Source organism: Daucus carota, chromosome 3, assembly GCF_001625215.2.
Source record: "Daucus carota subsp. sativus chromosome 3, DH1 v3.0, whole genome shotgun sequence".
NCBI classification, from domain to species: domain Eukaryota; kingdom Viridiplantae; phylum Streptophyta; class Magnoliopsida; order Apiales; family Apiaceae; genus Daucus; species Daucus carota.
This window is the reverse complement of record NC_030383.2, coordinates 51,727,678-51,734,678: the sequence shown is the minus strand read 5'-3', so window position 1 is coordinate 51,734,678 and position 7,001 is coordinate 51,727,678. Positions and strand designations below refer to the sequence as shown.

The 7,001-nt window shown below is 35.1% G+C and overlaps 1 non-coding gene across 1 annotated transcript; it reads right to left on the bottom strand.

Annotated features, from left to right (window-relative positions):
- Nucleotides 1–6,679: 6,679 nt before the first annotated feature.
- LOC135151835 (small nucleolar RNA Z221/R21b) lies at nucleotides 6,680–6,765 on the bottom strand. The gene has a single exon (XR_010290746.1). It is a non-coding gene; the product is annotated as a small nucleolar RNA Z221/R21b (small nucleolar RNA).
- Between the last annotated feature and the right edge of the window lie 236 nt (nucleotides 6,766–7,001).

Sequence of the window (7,001 nt, the reverse complement as noted above, 5' to 3'; positions counted from 1 at the left end):
AAGTAGTTATTCCTTTTATTTTAATTCTATCTTTCTTTTTTTTGCTCTTTTTTTTCTTTTTTTTATTCGCAAAGGTTCGATTCGACATTATTTCAACATGTGGGTTCTCTCTCAGGTATCGAATAACATCACTAGACAATCTCTCCATCAAAGGTCTTGTGCAAACGTGTGTGCCATCTTGGAATTACGAGTACAAATCGGTCGACACAAGCTTCAAAAAGACAACCTTACTCAACTATGTTCAAATTATCTAAAAGACACTACATATATATACTTTTGTTAAAACATGCTAACACCAACTACTCCTAAAGTTCAAGTGAGGGAAAGACAACTTAGCTAAAACATCTCTATTTTTGGATTTTTCTAATTTTTCATTTTTTTAGGATTTTTCATTTTTTAAGAATTACACTAAAGCCCTCCCCATACCTAAATCATGCATTATCCTCAATGTATGCAAAAGAGAGAATTGAAATAAGAGAGTAAAGAGGAAAAATACCTGAATAGGAGATGAAGGGGATTTTTGTTAACTACTGAAACACATACACGACCCACGCACGCACACATTTCCTTCCCCATACCTGAATCTCACGAGGGAAGGTTCTAAGAAGGAACCAAATCAACCAATTCCGGAAGGAAAAATGGGAGGAAGCTTCGAGAAAGAGTCAAAATGTGTGCGAAAATTTTTAGGCACAAAGACTTTCTCTAAGACGTCACCATTGTTTACCCCTATATGACAAGTATCACTTATGTTCTCCATAAACCAGCTTAATGCTTCTTTATTTTGTTTAAGCAAATTAGAGACAATGAAATTTTGGTCATGGTATGAATCACTAGGAATGACGTATGAAACGTTGTCATCTTTTCCTAAGGCACCATGCGAATGATGGAACAATGAGTCAAATGTCGGTGGTTCACCTACATGACTCTCAAAATCAGGCCTAGGGCTCACACTAACAATCTCGGATGGAGTTTCCCATTTTGAACAAATGTCGTTCAATTCTCCTAACAACTCCTCCGAGGTCAACTTCGTCAAAGACTCATGATATTCTCTATTATTCTCATATTTGACTTTGAAATCCTTATTAAGAAGAGACTCAATCTCACTATCCTCAAAACTAGACCATGTGACAAACTTGTTGACCACATTGACCCCTATAGGTTGCTCGTAAAGCTCATTAGGTTCTTTTCCTACGTTGAAAATGTTTAAATCAATGGTCATGTTTCCAAAGGTGAGTTTCATCGAACCATTCCTATAATTAATTAGGGCATTGGATGTAGCAAGAAAAGATCGTCCTAAAATGATAGGAATTTGGTTCTTAGGTCTCGATACAGGTTGAGTCTCGAGAACAACAAAGTCAACGGGAAAGATAAAATCACAGATTTTTATCAACACGTCCTCAAAAATTCCCTTTGGCATTTTAATAGAACGATCGGCAAGTTGAAGGGTCATATTGGTGGTCTTGAGATCCCCTAAACCTAGGGCTTGGTAGACCGAGAAAGGAAGAAAATTCACACTCGCTCCTAAATCAAGTAAAGCCTTATCCACAAAAGTATTGCCTATGACACAAGAAATTGTAGGACAACCGGGGGTCCTTATATTTCACGGGAATTTGATTTGAGAGAATCGAGCTAACTTGTGAGGTCAAAAAGGCTTTCTTAGGAACATGAGTGGTTTTCTTATGGGTATATAAATCTTTTAGACACTTGGCATAAGAAGGAACTTGTTGAATGGCATCTAAAAGAGGAATGTTTATCTTGAATTGTTTAAAAACTTCTAGAATTTGTTCCATTTGGGCCGATTGTTTAGGACGAATGAGTCTTTGTGGGTAAGGAACCCTTGGCTTGTAGACTTCTTCGTTGGGCTTTTGAGAAATAGGCCCAGGACTAGGTTCACTCATAGACTCACGGACTCTGGAACATTCGGGTTTGTCATGATTAGTGCTAGACAAAGAAGGATTCGGTTTAGGAATCGACTCCGCATTTTCATTCACGTGCTCGCCAACTTTGTTATCTACTTGATTTCCCGACCTTAGAGAGATGATCGCATGAACATTCTCGGGAGGTCTTTGATTGAGAGGAAACCTAGGATTGACCTCGGGTTGACTTGGCAACTTGTTCTTCTCCTTTTCACTAATGATGGTGGCTAATTGACTTAATTGAAACTCTAACTTCGAGATGGCTTGAGAATTTGAATTTGAAACTTGCCTATCTTGAGTTATGGTTTGCATGAAAGTTTGTTGGGCTTGAGTCAAATTAGTTTGAGATCTCGCTAAGGCTTCCAAACTCTTTTCGAAGGAATTAAGGCGTTTATCCGAATCATTAAAACCGAGAGGATTCAAAGGAGTTTGAATTTGGTTATGAAATGAATTCGAACTTTGATTTTGGTAAGAGCTTGGGTTGGGCCTTTGTTGATAATTTGGTGGAGAGTTTTGAAAAGTTGTTGTGTTTTGAGTTAGCATTGCTTGATTTTGACAGAGGGTTGTGGAGATTGAAAATTTTGACCTTGGGTCTAAGAAAAATTTAGGTGATTTCTCCAACCCAGATTGTACGTGGGTGCAAACGGATCATTCCTAGTATTTTGGAACATATCATTTACTTGCTCAAAATTGTGCAAGGGTTGAGTTGCGGGATTTTGGAAATTGTCATTAGGGTACGTCGACATTTGTGTGGGAGGTTTACTAGTTTCTAAAGCTTCAAGTCTCCTAGTTAGGGTAGCTAATTTGGCATCGGTTGCCACATTATTTCCTATCGAGTGCAAACCCCTAGAGCTAGATGACTCAATTGACTTTTTAGGCTCCCTAGTTGACTCCCACAACATTGTTTTTTAGGCTAAGTCCTCGAAAAATTCCCACCCTTGGTCCTCATCTTTATCCATGAATTTGCCTTGGCACATAGACTCTAACAAAGCGGTTGTTTGACTATCTAAGGCCTCGTAAACAATTTTTCAAAGTCTCCATTTTTCTATTCCATGGTGGGGGCATTGTGATAGAAGATTTTTGAAACAATCAAAGAATTTCCAAAAAGACTCATTTTTCTTTTGACGAAATTGGTTTATTTCATTTGTAATTCGAGTAGTCTTATGGTTTGGAAAATACTTTTTAAGAAACATTACCACAAATCTCTCCCAAGTGGAAATAGAATTGACAGGAAGACTATACAACCATTTTTTTGCATTTTCTTTTAAAGCAAAGTTGATTAGTCTAAGCCTAATGGAGTCTTCAATCAATTGTTGGAGTTTTTGTAAACCATAAACCTCCTCACATTCTTGGATAAAAAGGTAGGGATCCTCACCTTCACTCTCTAAAAACTTAGGCAACATGCTAATGTGGTGTTCCTTAACCATTAACGGGAGGAAGGGTGATGCACGAAGGTTGAGCAGAACGGGACGGGTAACAACGGTCTTTAAGAGACACGGCCATGCTAACTATCGGTTCTTCAACTTCTAGGGTTTCGGAATCCGATGAGGATGACGAAGGAGAAGGAATCTCGATTATAGGTATTACTAGTCTAGATGATTCGTTCATAACCCAAGTAGTTCGCATAAACGATAAACATGTAGCAAATAAGTGCGAAAAATTATAACACACAAAAGAAAGGGTGTAAAAGAGAAAGAAAAACCTAGTTCTATGGTTCCCTAATAAAATGAACTAGACCTTGCTCCTAACCGTAAGGACCACCAAAAACTCGATAAATCAAAAATTATTCAGACTGGTTTGGCCAGTTTAGAGCAGGCATTGCCAAGAGGCCAATCTTCGCGCTTAGACACCAAACCTTAATCGGCCAGGTAAGCTTTCGCTAGCCTTAGACACCGAAGAGTCGGAATAATTAAAGATTATCTCGTTCTTTAGGTACCTTCCTAATTGAGCGCGAAATCCTAGGGGCTGACGTCTAATTCAATTTTATTAAAGGCTAGGGAAATGCAAATGAAGAATTAAGCTGTTGTGGGCCAAGGATAGGGGGATGCAATCCCTCCCCTTATCTTATGAGTGGTTTTGCCCTTAAGATTTATTTAAAATGATGCACCACACAACGATATATTTAAAGCGATAAACATTTATGGATGCTCTAAACTACGTGTTTTACTCTAAAAAAAGGAAGAAATTAACGCACCTTAGGGTCCTCCAACGATCACCACAATTAAAGGTACGAAAATTTAAAAACAAAAATTAAAATCTAGATGATGTGCCCTAAGTGATTAAAATGCATGATGCAACAATTATGTAGTTCTAACTAATATTTTTGGATATTAATTTTTCAATTTGTTTGTGTTTTTCAATTTTTCATATTTTTTGTGATTTTCTAAATAAAAAAAATGAAATAGGAGAGAGATACAAGTTACCCAAGCAAGCTTCCAATACTCCAAGAATATTCTCCACTTATTCCAAGCTAGCTCATATTCTCTCAATTTCCTAAAATTCAACCAAAAAAGGTGAGAGAATATAAAAAAAAAAACTAATCCGAAAAATTAAAAATTAAGGCGCGAAAATTAATTTTGATTCCAAAATATTTGATTTGAAATTAATCGCAAGTGCACGATCCCGTTTTAATATATTTTGATTCGAACCACAAGGACTAAAATTATTTTCACAAATTCCTCAATTTCTAATTTAGGCGAATTAGACAAATTAGTTTCGAGATTGTTTTGATTTATCTAATTAACAATTAAACATAAATTATTATCATCTAAAATCTAATTACATTAACCGAATTATTAAATAATTATTAAATAACAAGTGAACTAAACGAAAAGATAATAATTAAAAAAAAAATAACGAAAAGCGTGCGCGGGCAGAGGCAGATGAAAACATATCAGGTGGTGTACGCGCGCGACAAAAGAAATTACAGAACAGATCACGCCAGGAATTCAAAATAGAGCCTACATGTAAAATTAACTCGCCGGAATACATGGAGGTGCCTGGAAAAGCTTAGATCTCGCCGGAAAATTAATTTCACCGGAAAATCTAGCTATTCCAACTATAATAAATCAAAACCCACTAACCTGTAAACCACATTCAACATCAAATTATACACTAAATAACCCTTAAACTACCCATTTTTGACCAAAACAAGACTCAGATTAAACCATATCAACTCTAAACTACACCAAATTTCAAACCTAGCCTAGACATAATATTTCCAACATAAACCCACTAAGCTCAATTCAAAATCATAAACTAAAGTTTACACTAAAAAGTCCCTAAAAATACCAAAATCAAGAACAAGAAAAACACCAAATCAAACCAAACCAACTCCAAATCAAACAAAATTTTAAATCTAACCTATTTAACATATCTTAAACAAAACCCCATCAATCTTCAACACAAAACAACAAACCAAAATCTAAATCAAAAATGCAAAATCATTGAATCCACTAATAATATTAAGAATTTAAAGGGACTCAATCTAAATACTAAAAATGTAAACTCAAAACACAAAAAAAAGGTTATTCAACCCACAAGTGGTTGGCATAAATGCCACTTTATCCACTTGTTGGAAAGAAGGTTGGCATAGCCTTAAATTTTAACAAGGTAAAGATGTAGGAGATGAAGAAACTAAACTTGAAATCATATTAACTAGAAAGTGTTTAAAATATTTGAGAGATTACAATTTGAAAGAGAAAGCTATGCTAGATGTAGAAAATGATAAAGGCGGCTACTAACAACTAGGTAAAAACTAGGGTAAAGACTAAGTTAGACTAAGTTGGTGGCTCATGAGAGAAAATGTGCAAAATAATGGACCTATCATATTGCTACCCCCTATTTATTGCACAACTCAATAGACCTTTCAACCATTCAAATAATCAACCATCTAATTACTAGGGGAGGGGTGTGAACAAAATACAAATGAATTAACATAATTAGAAGCTTTCATAAATCCATTAAAAATTCACGATAATACATAATCTAATAAAGTTCTGATCTTTGTTCCAATTACAACACCATACCATGTACTAAAATATTATGCTAGTAGCTTACACATGCTGCCAAAGACTATATCATAATAAACTATTTAACTAAAGATAAAGGGGGCAGTGACTTAAAGTCCTGTCATCGTCATCGGCCTCAAAATCCCCGGCCACTAAGAAATCAGTTTCATACATCGGAATATTAGAATTGTTATTCTGCGCAAACCAAACATATAGTCAGGAACCATGATCAGAATAAATGGTGAATAATTCTTTTCTATAAAAATGTACTCCTATATACGTCCAATTCCATTACCAACTGACTTGTGCACAAACAAGACCACATATTAACTAATTAACAAACACACAAGTATACAGATGCAATAATCTGCCATTTCCAAATTTCTAGTACACTTAAAAAATACACCACTGTTTACATTCAAGTAAAGTGACTAAAGCCAAACATGGTCATACGATAAAACATGAACACAATAAATAAACTCAGAATAAAAATAAGTTGCGTAAAATTTAAATAAAAATCATTGGGTGTTCTTATAACATCCAGTGCCCTGTTTTTGCCCAATAAAAAATCGTAAATGTTGCAAATACGGGTAAAAAAAAGATAAAAGAATCATCAGAGACCAAATTTTATCCCCAGAAGAAAAATGCTTTTATTGTCCGCATCATGGTTTGATCTAAAAAGACCACCTTCATCTGGTTCTTTTTTCTTTGAATTAATTCCACGAAAACAGATAAAAATAAGACATCAAAAGGGGGCTCAGATCCAAAAAATGGGTAAATGAAATGTTTATCCTCACTGATAATTCAGAGTGGTGCATGACTTTGATCATCACATCAACTTATTTCTTATATCTCATATTATAAGTTATATTTTTCTTTCCAAATTTTTAGTACACCTAAAAAATAATTTTTTTAACTCAGTAAATGGACTACTGTTAACTCATTTTGTAGGGTTCTTATGTCTATGACCATCACAAACGATTATAAGGAATGATATCAGGAACAAATCAGCTAAATAGAGCAAAACAAAGAGTCAAAACCAGCAGAACATGACAAAGAGTCAAAAACAGGTCAA